The sequence below is a fragment of the Canis lupus genome, chromosome 1 (genome assembly GCF_003254725.2).
Source record: "Canis lupus dingo isolate Sandy chromosome 1, ASM325472v2, whole genome shotgun sequence".
In the NCBI taxonomy this organism is placed as follows: domain Eukaryota; kingdom Metazoa; phylum Chordata; class Mammalia; order Carnivora; family Canidae; genus Canis; species Canis lupus.
The window spans coordinates 51,592,347-51,614,112 of record NC_064243.1 but is presented as its reverse complement, the minus strand read 5'-3'; the positions used below and the strand labels follow the sequence as shown (position 1 = coordinate 51,614,112).

The following is a 21,766-nucleotide window of genomic DNA, read 5'->3' as shown; positions in this document are numbered from 1 at the left end:
ACTTGGCATATGCCTGAATGTCCAACGCTCACAACATGCATGCATGACAAGGAAAGGAAAAATATAGGGGAAGGACAGAGATAACGAGGTACAAAGAGAGGAAAGAAGCAGAGTATGCTTGATTCTGGGGAGTTGGCTTAATTCCCAGTGGCCAAGCAGATCTGCACATCCTAATTTTCATGACTAATTTTAGTAACTCCAAAATCCTTGGCTATATGGATAAGTGAAGTGACCATGGCCCCCAAAAAAATGGTGGTCTCTTCAGTATCAGTGTGTCAGTAGGATTCCAAATGCAGCATTACTCCAGAGGTGCTCCATCCAGAGCAAAGAACCAGGGGCAGAATGGCCTCAGTAACCTGTCCTATGTGTGATGGGCAGGCAGCATGTGGCCTTGGGCATCCACCAGCTGGGGAGTTCTCAGTGGCCCCACTGTGAGAAAGACCAAAATAAAGACAGGCAGGAAGATCTGAAGGGGTAGGGTTGGAGAATAAAAGATGGACACAGATTAAAGGAAATAATTAACACTGAGTTTTGGGGCATCCTAAGGAAACACTGCCACTAGGGACATTGGTTATAGGATCTCTGGAAAGTGAAGTTGGGTGCAATTTCCAGCACAGATGCTCTTTACTGTCCCATATGGTCAGTATTAAGAGATTAACTTCTAATCCAACATGAATTTGAAGAGGTCTCTGATTCTGTATGTTTTTCAACATGTTTAAAATATATATAACATTGAAAATAGATTTTATTTGAAATACTTGTAGGAATAACTTACAAAATATGATGTGCTAGTATAATTTTTAACTTTGAAAAGGAAAAACTTTAAAAAATTATCTTTGAGGAAAAGTTTTCCAATTAAATAATACAAAACTTTAGAAAATGAAACTCCTTAGCTGAAAGCTGCTGATGCATCCATGTCTTTAGAGTTTCCCTTCTTGTTCTCAAGGAAGACTAGATATTGCCCATATTTTGTGCACGATATCTAGATTCTTAAAAATTGTCTGTCTCATAATCCCTGGGGAGAACTGCCTTGTTAGTAGTGTTTTATATTTGTAATACAAGTTAGAGTAATCTCAGTTGAATAATGGTAAAATTACCAACTTTGACCTTGACTCTTCACACATTGTCTCTTAAAAAGTTTAAATCAGCCCTTGAAAACAAATTGAAAACAAAACTGGAGAGTTTTCCTCTAGGCATTTGAAAGACTGACAATCATTTTTTATCCCTTCAATCTAAGTGAAGTCTCATGGAAATGGTTAGAGCAGCAAAATGTGTTCTATAATTTGCTATTCATAAAAATATAAAGTGGCACATTAAGACTTTTTGTAGACTCCACCGCCAACTTAAAAAATGGATACTTTAAAATTGCCCTGAAGTTATATGCCAAATGTGTTTGAAATTTATTTTATTTGTCATAAATATTCATTTGAATTAAAGCCTTCAAATGTCATATCAAGGAACATATTGTAATTTTTTAAACCAGGACAAAACAAATGGTTACTATTTATGATATTTTTAAAAGTTTTTTTTTTTAAATTTATTTGGTCTCTGGTTTATGAGTTACAGAAGAGTAAGGAATCTTGGGCATTTGGAAAAATGGAAATCTCAGGAGTGGATAAGTGTGTCAGATCCTTTCTGCAGCTAGGAAATCTAGTGACAGCCACATGCTGCACAAAGTTACAGATGTCTGCGCTTGTCTCACATTTGACAAATGCTCTCAACACACCTGACCTGGGAGCCAACAGGCATAACCACCCTCCAAGAAAGGTACAAACACATACTAAAATAAAATGCATTTTCATCAAGTCTAAATATAGTTCTATATAAGGCATCCTTGTTGGAGAAATCTAGCTTTATACACCGTAATAAAAAATGTATTTAAAATGAAATAAACACCTTAATTCATGCTCATCTTGAGACATACATACCAAAGTTTAAATGTTTAAAAACAAGGCAATAAAGGCATTTTTATGGTTGATAACAAACTACAAATTTGTCTGGGGAAAAATCATTAAATGTTTGACAAAAGAGCTGTGATAAGACATAAAGAACACAGTATTCACTGTCTAAAGAACCAGAGGGGGAAATACAGCTTGTCCCCGATCCCACATTTTCAACTATGTGTGCTATGATTACAGTTATAAACAATGGCTACTGTGTCAGCACAGAGAAAAACAAACAATAGGTCTTTTTCCAAAAGTATCTGTAGGAAGAACATACAAACGAGTCAACAAGGGAACTGAAATAATCCTTGTATTCTTTGTAAAAATAATACTTAAAGGTTCATTTGCAAGAATGTTGGTATTCTTTTTCCACTGTGCATCTTATTTTCTTTCATTCACTATAGAATTTTTCCCAACTTGCACCTGGTTTGACCAGCAGTCAGCTGGCTTCTGAGGATTTTCCCTGTGCTATTCCCTCCAGCCCCCAGAGACTCTGTCGACAGCTGCACAACTGTGCTTTCTTTAGTTATAAAAGCAAGCTTGTGACATCCTTTGCTTGATTCAGTTAAAAACTGAATTAATTGAAATCAATTCAACAAATACTCCCTCAGTGCTTAGTGCGTGGAAGGCACTGCTGGTTTTGGGGCGGGGGGGATACCGAGAGAGGAGTGAGCCATAGTCTTCAAGAAGCTTACAGTCTACTTTGGGCTCTGAGACAAATGTAACACAGGCAGGGCAAAATGCATATTTTACAAGAGACAATGATTCAGTGTTGCATTAGTTTAGAGAAAAAGAGATGGATGAAAGTGTCGTCAGATAAGAAGTTACCTGAGAACAGTCTTGAAGTACAAAGGCTTTTAGTGTTGGAAGGTGGGGAGGGGGAGAAGGTGGTATTCTGCTGATGGACAGAGTGAGGACAAAGTGTGCCTCCTTCCACACTTGTGGAAGTATGGTCCACAAACAAGTCATTGAGATGAATGGACCCCAAAGTGCCCGTCTAAGAGCAGTGGGGGATACAGTGAAGGTATCACAGGGTCTCATAGCTAAGGGCAGACTCACACAATCCCACAGCTAGGGGAAACCTTCTCCAGGACCTACGTGGGTGCCTTCACTCAAGAGTGGAGATGGCTCAGGCCAGAGATGGGCAGCGACTTCGCAGGGATGATGGCAGGGAGGAGCCCAGATGGGGAGACAGGGATCTGAGCCCCAGGAAAGGAGATAAGGAGTAGGAGGGGCACCTCACAGAGGGCAATGAGGCAGAAGGGAGATGCAGACATCAGGAAAAGGAGGAAAGTTAGGTGACAAGGAGATTTGACACCTAGGTGGAGCCAGGTAGGGTCTTCTACAGAAATCTGGTTCTGAGCATGGAGGGAATTTGGATCAGAGGGTTCCCCGGGATAGTGATTAGTTTGTTTACTATTGCATTTGAGGTGTGAGTGTCCATTCAGATAGAAGGGTTGAGGAAAAGATGCTCCTAGTTCATGTTGTTCTCCTGAACTGAAGGCTAATTAATAATGCCTCCTCTATCTTGAATTCAAGTAACATTTTTCCCCAAGCCACTGAAATATAATAGTATAAATAATATTTTGATTTCGATATTCTGATATGTGTTAAATAAAGGATTTCTGATTTGGGCTGTTTCAGGAGAACAAAAAAGATTGCATCAGAGCATTGACTAAACACACTTGCAATCGTCTATGCGGGCATCATGAGCAGAAGACAAAATGACAGATCATCAGGGGAAGAAGAGTACATTGATGTTGACTTTGTCTTTTGGGCAGGCTAACAGAACAGATGAGTGGATTTAATATAAGACAAAGAACCTCAAATGTTTGCCCCATTCCAGGTTGAGCCTTGTCATGGATTTCACCAAGGTTCAGCACCGAGGGGTTACTTTGTTCTCATTAACTTTTGTTCTTACTAATGTTTTTGACCTTTGATGTCTGATCAGAAGAAAAGTAGAAAATAAAGAATTTTTACCTGTTCTAAGGGAAGAAATTCAGATTTCATAAGAAAGCACATTCTTTCCAAGTCCCCTGTGCACCCGTGCAGGGCCTTCAGACAATTTTCAGACATATTTAACCTTCAGAATTACTTCAGTGCATTGGGCTCTTTGCTTAAGAGTCTAAGTCCCTTCCTACGGAGCCCGTCAGAGCACTCGAGTCTAATGCAACTCTGCATCAACCAGACTATTTCTTAATCTGTATTTTATTTTTTGAAAACTTAAATTCAAAGGTGTCTAGATGGCTCAGTTGGTGAAGTGTCTGCCTTCGGCTCAGGTCATGATCTCGGGGTCCAGGGATCGAGCCCTGAGTCATGCTTCCTGCTCAGCGGGGAGTCTGCTTCTCCCTCTGCCCCTCACCCTGCTTGCATTCATTCTCTCTCACTGACTCTCCCTCTCTGTCTGTCAAATAAATAAAAACCTTCAAAAAAAAAAAAAACGAAAAGAAAACTTAGGCTCAAACATTTGGCTCAAGGCAGATCGTTGCTGATGGGCCTCATCTTCATGATTGTGCTTTTGAGGAACAAACATACATATGGATGTATGTTTGTAGACTTGGAGTTTAGTTGAAGAATACTTACACCTTCTTTTGAAATTCTATTTATATTATATTTAGGCAAGTTTTCTGGGTCCTAATAAGCTACTAATGAGTCATTGCTGGTAAGGGTCACATTAATAACTTTCTGTGAGGAGAGCAAGGAGTTGTTTTTCTTCATTTGCCTATTATTGAGTAGGGAAAATCCACTGAATGTAAATCTGGACAGTCACATTATGAAGACCTGCATTGGAAACCTACTTTCTTCCATTGATGATTGAGCTTGCCCACTTGGAGCGATCGTTCCTCTTTTTGGAATCTGTTACATATACTTTTATCAATGAATTCTGCTGCTTTTGTGCTGTTACCAGATATAATTCGCAAAAACAAGGGACTGGCCACCTGGGAGTCTGGCCCTGCGAGCATTAACCCAGCATGTCCTGCGTGACCAGTGTGTCAGCATTTACGTAAACTGGGGGCCATGAATACAAGCCCTTGTCAGTCACTGTCATTGGGCGAGTGGTACTGGGAGCAGCTGACTTTCTGTTGATGCTGATGGTTTGGTTGGTGGCTGCATTTAAATACATTTTCACAAAACTCATCTGTGTCTCTTTCCCTAGAAATCGACATGGAGTTAGCTTGCAGGGGGACAACCATGCCAAACTTTCTGACAGAAAATGAAATGGAATTGTTGTTTCATATAAAAGGGAACATGGGAAAGACCTGCAGTCTATAAGCTAGGTGTCGATTAAAGCACTTGCTACAATAGATGGTTGGCAAGGTCACTCAGCCTTTAAAAGTATCAGATAATAAATGTGCAGGGCACAATCATCTAGTTCCTTTCTCTAATATATTATGTAATAAATTCCCAGGCAGCAATAGATAACTTTTCTTTTTCCATTGCTCTATAAAGGCGTTCTTAAAACACTGTGTTAACAAATTGGCTAAGTGTTCACCTGTAGAGTTGCATTGCCTAAAACCGAAGGCGTCATCATAGCTGTTATGTATTTGTGAGCAAACCCCTAACCAGTTCATTTCATGCCTGATTCCTCCTCAAAAAAATTATATTAGACGTAGAACTTAGTGGTACAGATGATGCCTTCTTTGATCATACAAAGGGGGTTTTATACATAAGTTATAAATCTCCACTTTAGTTTCTTTTGGCAAAATGTTTTCTGCAGTATCATTGCACTTCACCATCTTTAACATTTAAAGAAATTAACCCCCTCATATTTTGTTAGGCTAAAAGAGAATGGTCTCTATTATTTCAGAGGAAAGCATGTTGATTGCTTACAAGAATAAAAATGTAGAAGATGTTTTTCAAGTTCTAGCAACATTCCTTAATTGTTCTTAGTAAATACCTACAAGTGAATAGCATTTGGAAAGATCCAAAGCCCAGTGTTTATTGTATATAAAGAGATTATTTGTCTCCTAACTATCTAGATGGACAACGACAACTGTGTTTGGGGTTCTCAGACCCGACACAGGAGCAACATGTAAATGCTTGCAACTACTTAGGAAATTTTGGTGCAGATTGTATCATAACAATGAAACTAGACAAGGCAGGAGAAGGTCCACCTGTAGAAAATGGGGAAGCTGCCCTTTAGAACCACGGAATCAAAGACTCTTCACATTTCCAACCTAGAAAGAGGGCCTCTGGGTTCCTGGGCCGATCCCTTGATGTGGGTCCTGTTTCTGAGGAAAAGTCTTTCAGAACGGAGTATTCGTGCCCTGACTTATAAAGGAGGGGTTAGACTCAAAAATAGTATCATCTTTTTAAAGATTTATTTATTTATTTTAGAAAGAGCCAGAGAGAACACACTCAGCAGCAGGGGAAGAGGGGCAGGAGAGGGAGAATCCTCAGGCAGACTCCTGGCTGAGTGCAGGGCCCAATAAGGGGCTCAGTCCCATGACCTCCGGATCATGACCTGAGCCAAAATCAAGAGTCAGAGGCTTAAAAAACTAAGCCTCTTTGATGCCCCATCATCAAGTTAGAATTTTATCAAGGTCACATGTAAAAGAGTACATAGAATTTCTAAAGCAGCTTTCAGGGCTGAAATATATATTCCTGGATTCAGAGTTATTAACCAGTCATTTGGATTGGGCACAGGTTTAGTATCAGCTGTCATCAAAACAACTGATGCAGGAGCAAGTCAATTCAACATCGACTAAACATTTGGTAAATGCGTACTGTGTACAAGTCAAAGAAGATAATTATTTGGGAGAACTTTTCCCATACAAAGAATGGTTGATTTGGGCTTTATCCCGTTGTGTTATGAAGCAAGCCAGGATGGTGCCTGGGGACTCTGCACAGATCATATAACTCCATTTAGAAAAAAGACTTAATATAAATGCACACAACCCCAAACTAGTTGCAAAATGACAACTGGGAGTTTTGTTTTCACCAAAGGAACACCAGGATGAGACTTTGTGTTGAGAAAGGCAGTTCCTGTGGCGAGTACACTAACAAACACAGGAATGTGGAATCTCAGAAGACTTGTGTGCCAGTCCAGAAGTAAGGTGGGGAGAGTCTGAACTCAGGCAGAGGCAATAAAAGGAGAGCATGATGAACCGTTTCACAGCTGATCCCCAAGACCAGGTAAAATGACTGGATGTGGGTGGTGACAAGAGCATGGCCCCCAAGATGGTGCTGGGGTTCCAGGAGGGGTGCCTAATGACCGATTTATTAATAAATATTGGCATGCAACACATAGAAGGAAATAGACAGCGAATTCAATCCTGGTCCTACTGAGTTTAGGGTGTCTAAAATGCAGTCAAAAGCATCAATTGGTATTCAGGAGACAGCCTGCTTTAAAAAAGAGAGAGAGAAAAAAAAAAAAGACCCAGGAACCGCTGACCTGGAAGTGAAGCAAATGAAATTGCCTAGGAGAGTGTGGAACCTCAGCCACTCCAGAGTGGGTGGAAGGAACAGAACAGAGAATGCGAGTGAAGAGAGAAGGATCAAAGGGGAGAATGTAGAGATTTCATGCCCACTAGTAACCGTCCAAGTCATCATTCTGTGTGTGCTGCGGGTGGGCAGAGGACTGGGGCTGATTAAATGCTTGCTGTCCGTGCCAATCAGCACTTGGACAGAAAGGCGCCTCCAGGGGTGGGCTGAGGTACAGAGTGATGGTTAGTAAATATTTGCTGAACAGAGGTGAATTCTATCAAACTAAATTGGAGCAAGGGAATGTCCTGTTTGAGTCCATGAAACAGGGCTGGAGAGTCAGAAATGTGTACCTGCTTCCACTGGGCCAAGAGGCACACATGTTCCAAGTGAGGGGTGCTAGAACTGGACCAGTGGAGTCAAGAACTCAAATTCTTAGCAAGAATATAAGGCAGAAAAGATGTGATTGGAGCACAAGTAGGGAAAACAAGTCTTTAAAACTATACTAGCTCCGTGAGGGAATTCTGTTAGACATTTGAGGGAAATCTGAGAGGAGAGATGATGGAATATTGTTTTCTAATTGCAGCCTAGAGCCATGGGTAGCCTTTGTCACTGAGCTATGGGGGGCTGTGGGGACACGGATGGCAAATGGGCTATGTTGGCCCAGGGTGCTGGAACCAACCCTGGGGGCTCCATTCTGAGCAGAAGAGAGTAGATCCAAAAGCTTGCTGGAAGAGCGGATACACAACAAAAGCTGTGGGCTAGCCAGTCCATTATAAGTGTTCTAGAGAGTGGTAGGTCATGGGTGCTCAGAGGGGCCAGGGGCTACCAGCCCAGGTGGAGTGGGTGTCAGGGGAATGGCTGGGTCACCATTGAAAGAAGACTTGCTACTGTCTACACTGGGCTGAAGCAGAGAAAGTGGAGAGTGGGCCCTCTCCCCCGCCTGGGGAGGCAGTGTCATATCCTGGGCCTTCATATAGATGTGGATGAGCTGAGGAGGAAGATAAAACAAACCAGGGCAGTAGCTTAAAACCTAAATGTGGCAAAAGTATCTCCCGGAATTGACTGGAAGTGTCCTGACTGGACCTGGTTGGGCAGCGTATGGACTCAGAATCTGGAAACTGATTGAGATACATAAAAATAAAGAACATTTCCATTTGTATTCCTGCTTTGTGACTGTGACCCTCATTTCCATTATGGCCCCAACTAAGCTAAAGTGGTTGCTTTGAATTTTATGGGATATTTACAAGTGGGATTAAGCTGACAATCTAGTTATTTCTTCCAGGATCTTATTGGGTAGTGATGGAAAGATGGGGAGTCTGTAACTAGGCCACCAGTTTACACTGTGAGCATTCAATTTATTCTTTTTCTTAAAAAAATTTTTTTTAATCATCTAGCATTTTCCTAAAAATTGGCTAATATCTTTGCAGTGAAATGTAGTGATTACTAAAGCAACAGCATTTAACATCATTAAGCTCTGTTCATTTGAAAAATCTAGATTTTCTAGACGACTGGGAATTATCTTGGGGCTTTACTCAGGCTGAACTTGAGACCTGTGCTTCGGCTTAGCCTGTTACGATGTCTCTATGTTATAGGAGTTGCTAGGTTGTTTTATAACAACATCCTCTGATCTATCTTTTTTTAGTTTCATTTTCTATTACAATCCAGGCTTATTCTGGCCAGTTGTCCCCACTTACTGTTTTCAGTAACAATCAAGTGTGACAAGCCCAAGTAAACCCCATCCCTTCTTTATCTTCTTCTCTTGGCACTGCCACGTGGGGCTGCCGGATGGGGAATGAGGGCCTCTCCCACTGTCACTGGCTGTAGGTAGCAGTATTTGGGCTGCCTTCCAGCCATGCATGCTATGTGAACGCCTTTTTTTTTTTTTTTTTTGGTTTCTGCTCATTGCATTGCCTTTCTGGCTTCAGCTCTCCCAACCTTTCAGGTATCAGGAGAGAAAACAAATCTTTAGTGATCTGGCCTAATTTGCACTGTTTGTCCTGTTTCCATGTGCCCACCAGGTCTCCGATGGAGCCAAATCGCTCCCTTCTTATCTTTCCCATACACTGGTGCACTTGTTTGCAAAGCCTGTGGCATTGTCTTTTCCAAGAAGGGTCAGCTTTCGCTCCCTCCTCACACTGCGGAGTGCCTTCACATACGTTTCTGTATAGTAGCCCCTGAGTCAGGCCAGGTTGTGTATCTTTATCATACTGATCTCTCTTGTCCAGTGCTGGAGGAGACCAAGATAGCTGAGTCTCTGAATTAACTAGTCTGGGTCTGATGTTTATTTTAAGGAATTCAAAGTTTTTTGTTTTGTTTTCTTCCTAAGAGTTGTTTTAGAACTCACAGCATCTGGACAACTTACAGCAATTAGAGACATCAGACCTGCTGTGGCCGATGGGAATGACCTTTGTGCATGCATACGCATGCCCACACACCCTTCTTTATCCTGTTGAGCTACTCGAAGCTCTTTGCAGTTATTAATGAAATATAATATTAAACATTGTACTATTATTCAGGCACTACTTTCCTCTAACAGTTTTCATCATAGTTTGCTACTCTGAATTTCACCATAATTTGTCAGGGCACAGGAAACATATCGGGGATGGTTTTATTGAGTTAGCACTGAGGCATATGTAGAGACTCAGAATAACCTGTAGCATTAACGAAACAATTTATGTACAGGACTTACGAGACACTTAAATGGACCTAAATTGAATAAGAAATGTTACTTTAAAATTTCCAATTACTCTATGTTCTATTATCTATGAGTGCTGCATATTAGCACCGGGGTAAATTTCTTAAGGAACTGTGTGCAAGGAGCTAAATTTGCACATTGATTTTTGTCTTTTGTCTGCAGTTTAAGGCTAATTTAAAAGGATGGTGAGGAGATTCTATTTTCAACTGGCTGAAGTTCAATAAGAATATAATAAAACACTGTTATAGCAAACTCTTTCACAGTGAAATTTTGGCAAAGCTTAATCTAATTCCTTTCAATGTGCTCCAACACAGCCAAAATACTGTTCTAGTGAGCAAGACACCCATTAGAGTGACAAGCTTCCTACAGTACAAGGATTTTTCCATATTTTATTTCAAGGCAAATCAGCATTTCATTGCAAATTAAGAAGGCAAAAAGGAAATATTTTATAATAAAATCAATAAAGCCATACAGTTTCATTACAGCTATATTTTTATGATAAGCCTGCATTTCCCCTAATTTCAGAAGCATATTTGATCACTTTAGACATAGGAAATTACTCCATTTAATTATTTTTGCAGTGAAAGCTTTGTAATTCTTTATAAAGCCTACTGATTAGCTTAAAAATCCTAATGAAAAGACTGACCATATAACAGATCTCTTTGGAGACAAGTCAAGAATGGGAAGTCTAAAAGTATTTCTTTTTTGTTGTTGTTTTCTTTAAACTCTACCCCTCCTACCCCCCATCAGCCAGGTTTAAGTCCATGGCTTCCTACTGATGGAAGAGCTAACAGGAGGCTTTAGAGGGGCACAGGGCAAGGCTCTTAAAATCAGGAGCATCAGATGTTCCCGTATGTTTTCTGCTTCATTCTCTGCTCATCTTCCCAAAACACTGGGCTTTGTCATATCACTTCCCTACAAGTGGCCATTGGCTTCCCACTGTTTTCAGGATAAAGTTCTTCATTCAAAAGCAGTGTAGTTCTGCACTTATTAGCCTCACACCAGTTCCCTGCATGACCGCAGAGTACCTCCCTGGTCCTGTCTTCCTCTGCTCCTCAAGGTGGAACCCCTCCCAGAGCCACTGTCTTCTCAGTGTTCCCTGAGCACACCCAGGGAATTTTTGCCTTCTTACTCTCTTAGATCATTTTCCTGATCTCAGATGCCCACCCTCCTCATTCACTCATTCTTCACTCATTCAGTTAGTGTGCATTGGGATGCAGTACAGACCAGCCACACAGTTTCAGTTCTGCACTTTCTAGACTATTCAAATTCTATTCATTCCTCATGCTGTGTTTCTTCTATAAGCTTCCTTAGTTGATAAAGGCTACCAGAATCTCTCCCTCCTCTAGACTCACAGCATCCAGCTTATTGACCACTCTCCCCATGCTTAGCAATGCAGAGTCCCTGTTTGGACTTGAGTCAAAGCATCCAATGGTACTGTGCTCTGCAGAGGACTACCTCTGTGGCCTCCAACAGGTCAATGAGCATCTACAAGTTTCAGTTTCCTTGTCAACAAAATAGGAGAATGCTTATATTATTATTTTGCTTGGAAAGATGCTGTGGGATAATACAGGTGGGAGTTCACCTTTATGTAAGGAATTATCATTTCACATTCATATCAGTGTTTAAGTATGTGTTTTCTTAATTTTGCTAATTAAATACTTGGAGATTCTTTTTTCCAACAAAGCTGCTGGATGTAAAATGGACCCATATTGAGATTAGGCACCACATTAAACAGCAAGTCTCTTTTTGAATATAACATGACTCTAGAGATTGTTTCAGCAGCACAGAAATTAGTTGGGATTGTTATCATGGTCGAAGACAATAAGCCTCATCAGCAATCTTATTTGGATTGATTTTGTAGATGAGAACATTCCAAAGACCATTCTTGCATTGTGTTTCAACTGAGAACCAGAGTAAAGTAAAACCAGATATTAATTTTCACCAAGCATAAAGTATTGGGATTTCTTTAGTGACTTTCATCCATCAGACGATTTTTCTCAATGTGAATTTTCAGAAAGCGACAATTTTGCTTGTTGCTGGGAAGCGGTGGGTTCTCTAAAGAAGCCTGAGTAGGCTCTAAAGCTACTTCACCCACTAGCCGTGGAGTACAAGGGCCTAGAAAAGTCTATCACTCTCAGTTGAAACTACTGGGGGAATTAAGTAGGCTAAGTCCTTAGAAGGTTCCTAGGTAACCTATTTGAGTTGAAATGTGACCAAGAATCCTTAAACCTTACCTAAGAGCAGGAAAGCTATAAGGATCGGAAGTGATTAGGGGCTTTGTTTAAGACCCCATCCAGAAGGGAGAGCCAACAACAAGGCTGCTCTGAGCGGCACCGGGACGGGCTGGGTCCTATTCGGTGCTATCTCTCAAATCAGCAATGTGATACCCAGCCGCACTTCCCTGGGCCTCACCAGGCCTCCTGGTCAGGGCTGACCAGGTGGAACTCAGGTGATTGTGGTGTACACAGTCCTTTGCTTCATGAGTTTAAAACACGTTTATAGGCACCGAGAAGTTCATGGTGAGAAAAGAAATGAATGAAACATGAAGCACTGCTGTCTAGCTTGCAAAGCAGGGGTGCTATGTCTGGAACGGTGAGGGTGGGCTGCAGACGTGTGTACACTTTTTTTTTCTTTTTGCCACTTCAGGCAGATAATCTGCAGTTTTCTGTCCCCACACATGTGGATACACTGGCAGGGACAGGTCCCTGGGTGGTGGCTGAGGAAGGGTAAAGGGGGGGAGGACAGCTGGCACGAGACACAGAGGCCGGAAACAAGTCCACAGTGTTTGTCTCTAGGCACCCACAGAATAATTGAGAATTGGTTCTTTCATTTCTGTCCTCTGCTCAGCTTTCCATTGCCCCTGAATCTCTGCTGTCCCCAAGTGGCCATCTGAATCACTGAGGGGGCATGGAGATACTATGAGGGTAGGTATAAGCTTGCTAATGCTTACTGTCTAACAAGGCTATATCACATACTCTGTACCTAACCTTAGTTTACCAAATAGCCCGGGGTGTGGTGGTGACATGGTCAGGTGTACAGGTATCAGGATCAGTCTGACTAGATTTCAAATCCCTGTGCATGCTTCTACTAGTAATGTGGGTGGGATCCTGCCCAGGTGCTAGCCCAGATGACTCAATGGTTTGGTGCTGTTTTGACTTTTGGGGAAGGTTGCAAAGCTGAGCAGAGACACAGATTTTGAGCTGACATATGTGGGCCACACCCTGGCTCTGTTATTTGCAATCTGAGTGCCCTTGGGTAAATGCTGTACCTGCCTGGTCTCTAACTTTCAAATACATAAAATGGGAATTAAGTGGGGATTAAGGAGAGCACTGCGTGATGGATGGAATTGCCAAATCACTCCACTGTGCACCTGAAACTCATAGAAGACTGTATGTTACCTAAGTGGAATTAAAATACAAACTTTGATAAGAAGAAAAAAAAAGAAAAAATATATATAAAATGAGAATTCAAATACTGTCAGGCAAGGCACATGAAGCCTTTGGCATGTGATCATGAAGCGGTCAGTCCATGAGAGGCAGTAGTTGTTAATAGTTTGTGGATAATCTTTGAGAAAAGAAAAGGAAAATCTGATTTTCTGCATGATATATCAACTTAAGAAATAGAGCTTTTTGGCCTCTCGATATGCTTGAACAACCAAATTAGTTGTGTAGAAGAGTATGTGGGATTAAATTACTTGTGGTGACCGTGCAGAAATCCTCCCATAAACTCAGAGCAACTGTTTAGCAGGATTCCCATGATCTATGTATCACATCCACATAATAACTGGTGTGAATTCATTACTCCATATGGGAGTATAAAAGTAAATAATGTTATTGTGGGTAGGACTAGTTAGTAGAAAATCTTGTAAAGGATTCACAATATCTTCATGAATATTCTGGTTGATAAACCCAAGCATCACGCTCTCCAAATAAAAAGATACATTTATCTTTGTGAGCTTCTCATTTTTCAGAAAGTACCAATCGGGCAGGTGACTTACTTATGGCTTTCTCTCAGGGAGGGAATATGTTCAGGAAATGGGCAGCAAAACTTAATCTTGAGCAAAAAGCATAATCCCTTCATCCGAATTGCAGGCCAGAAGGAAGAAAAGGTGACGAATAAGGGGGAGCAGAATGAAAACAAAACTTATGTATGGCTGGGAAGGAGTGCAATGGTCGGAGCCGAGAGCCATGTAATATGAGTGATATCACAGTCAATGTCATCTGCAGACAGACCTCCTAAGGCAAGTACAGCGCTGGATGACTTGAGCCAGTAATTCAGCTCGCTGAGCATGTGTTCAATGTTCATGAGCATTTCACGAGGGCTGTGATCCGTGCCAGGTCACAGCCCGTCTGTGTAGCCTCGGGCAAGTAGCTTACTTGCCCAGGCTTCAGAATTTCATTTGTAAATGGATGGGGCTAGAACTAGATCGCATTTTGTGGCTTACACATTGGATATTGCTAAGATGGTTATAAAGAACTTTCAGATATGGTACTTGCCCTCAGGGAGCTCCAGTCTAGATGGGAGCTGGCCACAAGCACAGGGCGTGCAAAGATAAGAAAGAATCTAACCATGTAAGATTCTCTTTAAAGGAACACTCAATGGGGCACCTGGGTGGCTCAGTCAGTTGAGTATCTGTCTTTGGCTCGAGGTCATGACAGATGACCTCAGTGGGAAGCCTGCTTTTCCCTCTCCCACCTTCCTTGCTTGTGCTCTCTTTCTTTGTCAAATAAATAAAAAAAAATTTTTTTTAAAGGAACACTCAGTGGCCAAGTTGCACCCAGGTCACTTGTGGGGATATATGCCTTATGTCCTTCAGAGTGGCTCAGCAAGGGGTCAATGTTGAAGGGGGTAGATAGAGATGGAGTTGCCACTGTGCCTGCTTCTTTCTTTATGGCTCAGTTCCCCAGCAGGGGTCCTATGGATCTTCCTCACCTTCAAGATGAAGCACATAAGCAAAGAATAACAAGATATCAGTACAATCTGAGCTGCGGAGCTTTTTACCATAAAACATCTTCCCACTTCTAAAAGAGAAACCTATAGTTTAAAACTTGAGGATTTTACTGAGTCTCAAGTGGAAAGTCTCTGTGACTTATTTCATCATGCTGAGAATTCAACTCATAACAAATGAAAAGTAAAAATTTTAATTCTATAAGAACAGAAGAAATTCGGCCCTTTTAAAGGAAAAGCTCTATCAACCCAAATAGGAATTGTGACATGTAATTTTATCAAAGTTAGCTTATAATACATGAGTGTTTTATCTTTGAGCGGTAATTTGAAGCACATCAGAACCAATGAGTTCCACAAAATTATCAATGATATAGAAGGATGAAAATATTGTGCCTGATTATTCCTTTTCTCTGTGTGTCTGTAGGCTGGATATGGGGAAGATTGAGAAGCTGGGCATTTGGTCATTATGGCACCGACCCCAGGAGCCTGGAGATGCAGCCCATCCTATCAACGCACAGACATTTATTAATATGTCTCGCAGTAAAGATTAGATTTGTTTGCATGTGACAGAAAACCCTACATAATATTGGCTCAAGCAAGACAGACATTTATTTTTTTTATCATGTCAATAAAAGTCTGGTAGGAAGCAATCTGGCTATTAAGAAGTCTAAGAGCTCCACAAAGTCATAGAAGAACTGGACTTCTATTTTTGTATTTAAATGTCTTGCATGGTGGCACCTGGGTGGCTCAGTGGTTGAGCATCTGCATTTAGCTCAGGCTCCCAACAGGGAGCCTGCTTCTCCTTCTACCCATATCTCTGACTCTCTCTGTGTATCTCTCATGAATAAATACATACAATCTTAAAAAAAAATAAATGTCTTGCATGTGTGTCTTCTGTCTTAAGATTGCTTCATAGACAAAAATGGCTGCTGGAGCCTCCACTTTCTTATCTGAGTTCCAGGCTCAGGAAGGACAAGAGATCTGCCTTCCTCAGCTGAAGGCCATACAACGCTCCCCCTCTGTTACTGGCCCCAACTTAGTCAACATGTCCAACTTTAGGAGTAGTTATGAATCTTGTCTTGCTGCTGAGGGCAGTGGTCTGAACAAAATAGCTGATTGGTTATTGAGGAATAAAGGGAGAATGAATGTTTCTAGCATCTGGCAGTCCCTGTCTCAGTGCATACTTAAACATGGGAGACGGGCTTGACGTTGCCCAGGATGCTCCTCACATTCTCTCTTTCTGTCTTCCTTTTCACTCTTATTTCTCCTAGCCAGTGCCCTCTGCTCTCAATCCTATTTTTCCCTTATTCTGGAACCTTCTCACATGAATGCTCCATGCTCTGTCTTAAATCTCCAGTTGGCCATCCTCAAAGTGCCAGGTGGAGAACAAGGTGGAGCAGATTCAAGCCTCTGCTGAACAGGAAAGACAAGCGCTGGACCAAACCGTGATGAGCAGGTAAGAGTTTGCAGAGAAGTCCGTGAGGCTATGCGAGTGCCTGAGAGGAACAGAGTTAGCCCAGGGTGTATGAACAAGACTCTTCTAACTAGGAAAACATGGTTTCATGAACAGAAGTCCCTTCTCTCATTCTTTCTCAATGCTCTTTTACTCCCACTGTCCATTATCCCCATTTCTCAGAAGAGGGGTTTGCCATTTGAGACTCATGGTCCATCCCTCAGCCATCTGTGCACTCGCCTCTGCCCCCACCGCTCTGTTGTGACTCCTCTCATGGAGGCCACACATTCTCTAAGACGCCGAAGCCTAGAGCCCTTCCTTAGGTGTGGTCTTCATATCCTTCTCTCCCTGTGGCTTCCACAGAGTGTCCACACCCTGGCATGAGAAACTCTCTGCTGCAGGCTTCTCTGACATGGGACTCTCCTGGTTTCCTTCTCCAAGTCCTGGCCTTGTAGGCCACCCTCTGGCTCATCTTCTGCTCCCAGCCCATAAGGTGCCCTTGAACAGAACTCTTCTTAGCTTCCTTTGCTTCTTCACCACAGGATTTAGGTGGGTGATTTCTTCAGCTTCACATTTTCAGTTGTTGGCTTCACAAGGATGCTCCCAAATCTCTCTCTCTTGCTCCCTGCCCTCTGACCATCTGGGTAATGAACTGCTCCTCAGTTATGTGGTATGCTCAGTGGGCCCAGCCATGCGGTGGCCCCTGTGCACAGTCTCCTGCACTTTCCATGGGCCGCCTCAGTTGAGCCCCTCGCTCTCTGCCCCAGCAGTGCAGATGCCTCCAGGCCTGCTCAATTGACACTGGCCCGGCTCCCCAGGGTAGCTGTCACTCTCTGGCCCCAAGCATGGTAGTGATTATTTCACTCATGTATTTGCAAATATTCAACAGCAATTACTGCCTGTGGCGTCAAGTGGACTCCCGGGCATATCCTCAAACACCCTCCACTTCTCAGTTTCCTCCTCTCTCCAGTCTTTCCCGGGCCACCACTGCTGAGAACCTAATGTTTCTCTTCAAAGCCTTGACTCATGTTATTCCTCAGCCTAGACTCTGCTTTGCCCATCTGCCTGGCTTTGGAAGTCTAGGTGAAATGTTTTATGGAAACTTGCCTCATCTCTAAAATCAGGCTCTAATGGCATTTCATTGGCATCTGTCTATGGCCCCTGTACAGCTTATCTCCTGAACTTGACTGCAATCTCCTTAAAGATAGGGATTTGTCCTGAGTTTCTGCTCCTCTTCCTATCTTTCTCTTTTCTTCCTTTCCTTCCTTTGTTCATTCATTCATTTGTTCATTTATGCCTTCCTTCTTTCTTTCTTTCCTTTCTTTTTCTTTCCATTTCTAGTACTTAATAGAGGTTTTACTGGACAGGTGTTCAAGAAACATTTACTAAATGAATAAACAAATTATAATCAAAAGAAAGGGGATCAGGAGCATATGGTGTGCTCCTGTGCAGGTGACAGGTAAACATAGAGAGTCTTCTTCTGTTCTCCATTCATGGAGAAAAGTGTCTATTAAGAAATAGGAAAGTTTTACCTCCTATAACTTAGTCTGGATAGTGCACAACTTTTTTTGATGCAACTGTAATTGCAAGAGGATTGGGGAAATGTGTGTGCTTTTCCTGCCCACCCTCTGTGGCCAGTTACAGTCCACAGTAAATGAAGGAGCTTAGTGTAAGGAGTGAAGATGGTGAGTGCCTGTATGCAGACAGAGTGAAGAAGCCCCCACAGGAAGGGGAAAACAAGACAGAGCAACTAACATTTTGTAATCACTCAATTCATCTGCTTTTATTTTGATATTTCTCTGAGTAAAGTTATTTTGACTTAGAAGGCAAAATCCCTAAATTAGGTAAGGACCCAGCAATAACAGAAAAGACTTTTAACCTAGGCTTTGCATAGGAGAACTGAAACATGAAATCAGGAAGGATTCTAGTCTCTGAGATTGGAAATCCAAAATTGAAAAAGCCAATTTATCTTTTCATCCATTCTGACCTGGAAGCAAAATGTTGGCTTATAATTGAAAAGTGCTGAGATCCTTCAATGGAAATGCTGCCTGAGGAAGCAGAGCTATTTCTCCTCTTCTGATGGATGTCACTCAGATCCCATCTGGCTTAGCACTTGGTTATGTTGTGCTCATGGGCTGTATGACACCTGATCTTTCCCATGTCCCGTTGTGTGCCCCAGGAGCTGTATTCACAACTTCTGGGGCTTTCATGCACCCCTTGAGCTTCCAGAGAAATCCACTGAAGTAGTGAACCAAAAATAATTGTTAACCATAATTCCTCAGGAATGGTAGCATCAAAAATGGCTGGGTGAGGGTACTCATGAATAACTTTCCATAGCCTTCTTAGGTCTCCCCCCACCAAACCAACTCATATAAATGTGTAATTTAAGTAAGAATTAATTAATTAATTAATTAATTATTAAAGTAAGAATTCTGTGCTTGCTCACAGAATTTAAGAGAATCTCCTTAGCCTCTTTCGATCAGATCGCCTCCCCTGAGAGGTTTGGGAGCTGACATTATTAACCTGGCCTTAAAATTAATTCTCCTTCCCCCAAACTCACAGACCAAACCCAAAGAGTAGGTCTCAAAAGGGTATATATAAGGGAAAATATTATCTAGTGCCCCTTCTCCTCAAACAGTCATGAGCAATGACTTTAGAGGAATAGAGTCCTGGGCTAGGATATAGGATGAGAGACTAGGATAATTCACCTAATGAAGATTAAGAAAGGCAGAAAACATCAGCTTTCAATGATACAAGTAGGTGATGTGGCAACATGGAGTCCTGGAAAAAAGCCCGGCAGACGTGGGTTGATGTTATAGCTCTGCTACTAACTAGCTGTACTTTGGACAAATGTTTTCATCTCTCTGAGGTTTCATCTGCCTCCAACTTATGTTTGTTGTGAGGATTAAAAGAGGTGACTGAGGTAAAGGTAGGTGTCCCAAGTGGCAGCAGTGGCATTAGCCACAGTGACTGTCATGGCAATAACATCATGGCAATAATAATACTGTCATGGAGATAGTACCCAGCTATCTTCCACCTTGGATAAGAATTGAATAAGAAACTGACAAACTCGTATGAGAGGTATAAGTTGACTACATGAAATAATTTCCTGATAGTGACAATTGACAAACTTGGAGTCTGAGAGTCTCTGGAATGGTCCCTAAAATAGAACCCTTTCCATGAGGTAGCTGTGGCTTTGATATGGCTTTACAGGAAGCCAATGAGATAGATGGATTGGTATGCAGCAGAATAGTGTCTATGATCCTATGATGAGGCACTGGGAGCTGGGAATTGTACGAGTCAAATTCTCGCTTCTCCATTCCCTGTTCAGACTAGATGGCAACATGCCCTCTAAGCAAGCAGGGAAGGAAATTTCACGTAAGAAATCACATCCAGGTCAACAGCATTATTTGGGAGAAGCACTGTGGATGGCTGTGCATTCCTGAGTCATGCATTCCTTTACAAAGTGTAGTGAAAGAACTACTTGGTTACTTTGGATTTTTTTGCCTTGTCATAAATGTTCAGTTAGCAGCTGCTCAAGGGAACACATGCCATCATTTATGCATTTAAGAATCCTTAACATTGGGAGCCCAGAGTAATGCCTTAAGATCTGGGAGGAACTAGACACCACCACTTACAATTTTAAACTAGGAACTCACGAAGTGCTGGTCAAGTGTGGGTGGGAACTGCTGCTTTGGGAACTTCCAGACACCCACTAAGGTACTTTTCTGCTTTTTAGTGTAGAAAGAGTGACCTTAAAAGCATTTTGTATAAAAAGGGAAGCAGCAACTTGAATCACTATCCCATGTTCTGGAGGTCTGGAGGCAAAAATCATTTGAAATGTGTAGGGAGATAGAAGAGCAAAGTGATGATTCTTACATAAGTTAGGATGCTCCCACCTTATTGTAGGATTCAAAAGCCTAAAGATAGAGTCCAGAGGAGGAAACCTATGTCAGGATGGAGAACAGTCGTGTTGTGGTTCCTAAAAGGGGTTAAGGGATCTTTATAGCCCAAGCACACAGATCTTCTACATTTTTGCCCTGGATGAGATAGGACCATAGTGCAAAATCTTTCTGTCCTGAGAGTGACTGTTTCTGGGAATTTCAAATCCTATGTGTTGCTTTTGAATTTTTTTTTTTTTTTGGTTATGGAATAGATACTTAGAATTGTAAAGAAATGTAGAACATAGCTCCACCCAGTATTTTAATTTTTAAGGTAACTATTTTTTTTTCCTGATTATACTGTTCATTGTGGAAGAGGTGGGAAACAAAGAGAAGGATGAAGAGAAGTCATGTATGTTCTCCCTACCAAGAAACAGCCTTCACTGCCATTAATTGCATTTCTTTCTTAACTTGTGTGCATGTATGTGTACTTGGACCACAAACATTGACACACAATGAAGATTCTATTACATATATTTTATACCTTGATTTTTAACTTAATTTTATATTTTGATAATTTCATGTCCTTAAAATGCTCTCATTCATTTAAATGGTAGCAGTATATTCCATCATAGGAATAAAATAAAATTTATTTGACCATCTTTTTCATTTGACCATTTCTATATTGGTTGACATTTAACTTATTTCTATTTCTCCATAATTATTAAAACACATTTAAAATATATAGGTATTTATGTTTCTGCCTGCCTTTAATTATCTCCTTAGGTTTAATCCTTAGTATTAAAATGATTAGGTCATGTTTGTGATTATTTTAAAATCTAATTGGCATACCAATGTGTGTTAAATAATAGGAAGTGTAGGCAAGTCTAGAATGTTCTGGAGATCACATAGTTCTTTAGTGCCCAGAAGCATGCCCTGAACCCAGGTCTCCTGACTCTCCAGCAGAGCTCTCTCACCCGGGCCTCAGGATCCAGTAAAAAAGAAGGAAGCAAGAAATTGTGAATATCAATGCATGTTGCATTCTTTTTCTCAGGAAAAAGTCCTGCTGAAGTGTTTACGTATTCTCAGATTGTGTGTGTGTGTGTGTGTGTGTGTGTGTGTGTGTGTGCACTAATAAAAATTATTCAATGAGTTGGGTCGAAAAGACTTTCTCTGGGGCAAATTGCTATTTACCTTGATGCCTAAGCAAAATGTAGTTTCAGGCAATTAAAATAACTGAAGTAGAAAAAAATTCAGTTATCTGTGTTGTATTTTTGGTAACTTCCATTTAGAGAATTGCATGTGAACTTAAGGCTGGCATATTTAGGTTGAGGGAGTAAAACCTTCTGAGTTGACCAAGGTAGGGTAACTGCAAATTTCCAATGCTGGCTGCAAATTTAAGACATTAAAAAGCGAT

At 41.4% G+C, this 21,766-nt stretch overlaps 1 protein-coding gene and 1 long non-coding RNA gene across 4 annotated transcripts in view; one reads left to right on the top strand and one right to left on the bottom strand.

Moving 5' to 3' along the window:
- Positions 1-21,766, bottom strand: part of PACRG (parkin coregulated) — a 516,291-nt gene that overhangs the window by 100,813 nt on the left and 393,712 nt on the right. The window lies entirely within an intron of this gene.
- LOC125755756 (uncharacterized) overlaps positions 1-21,766 on the top strand; it is a 43,443-nt gene that overhangs the window by 4,011 nt on the left and 17,666 nt on the right. Inside the window, exons 2-3 of the long non-coding RNA XR_007413031.1 lie at positions 14,160-14,312; positions 15,440-16,471. This is a non-coding gene — a long non-coding RNA (uncharacterized LOC125755756). The remainder of the gene's footprint in view (positions 1-14,159; positions 14,313-15,439; positions 16,472-21,766) is intronic.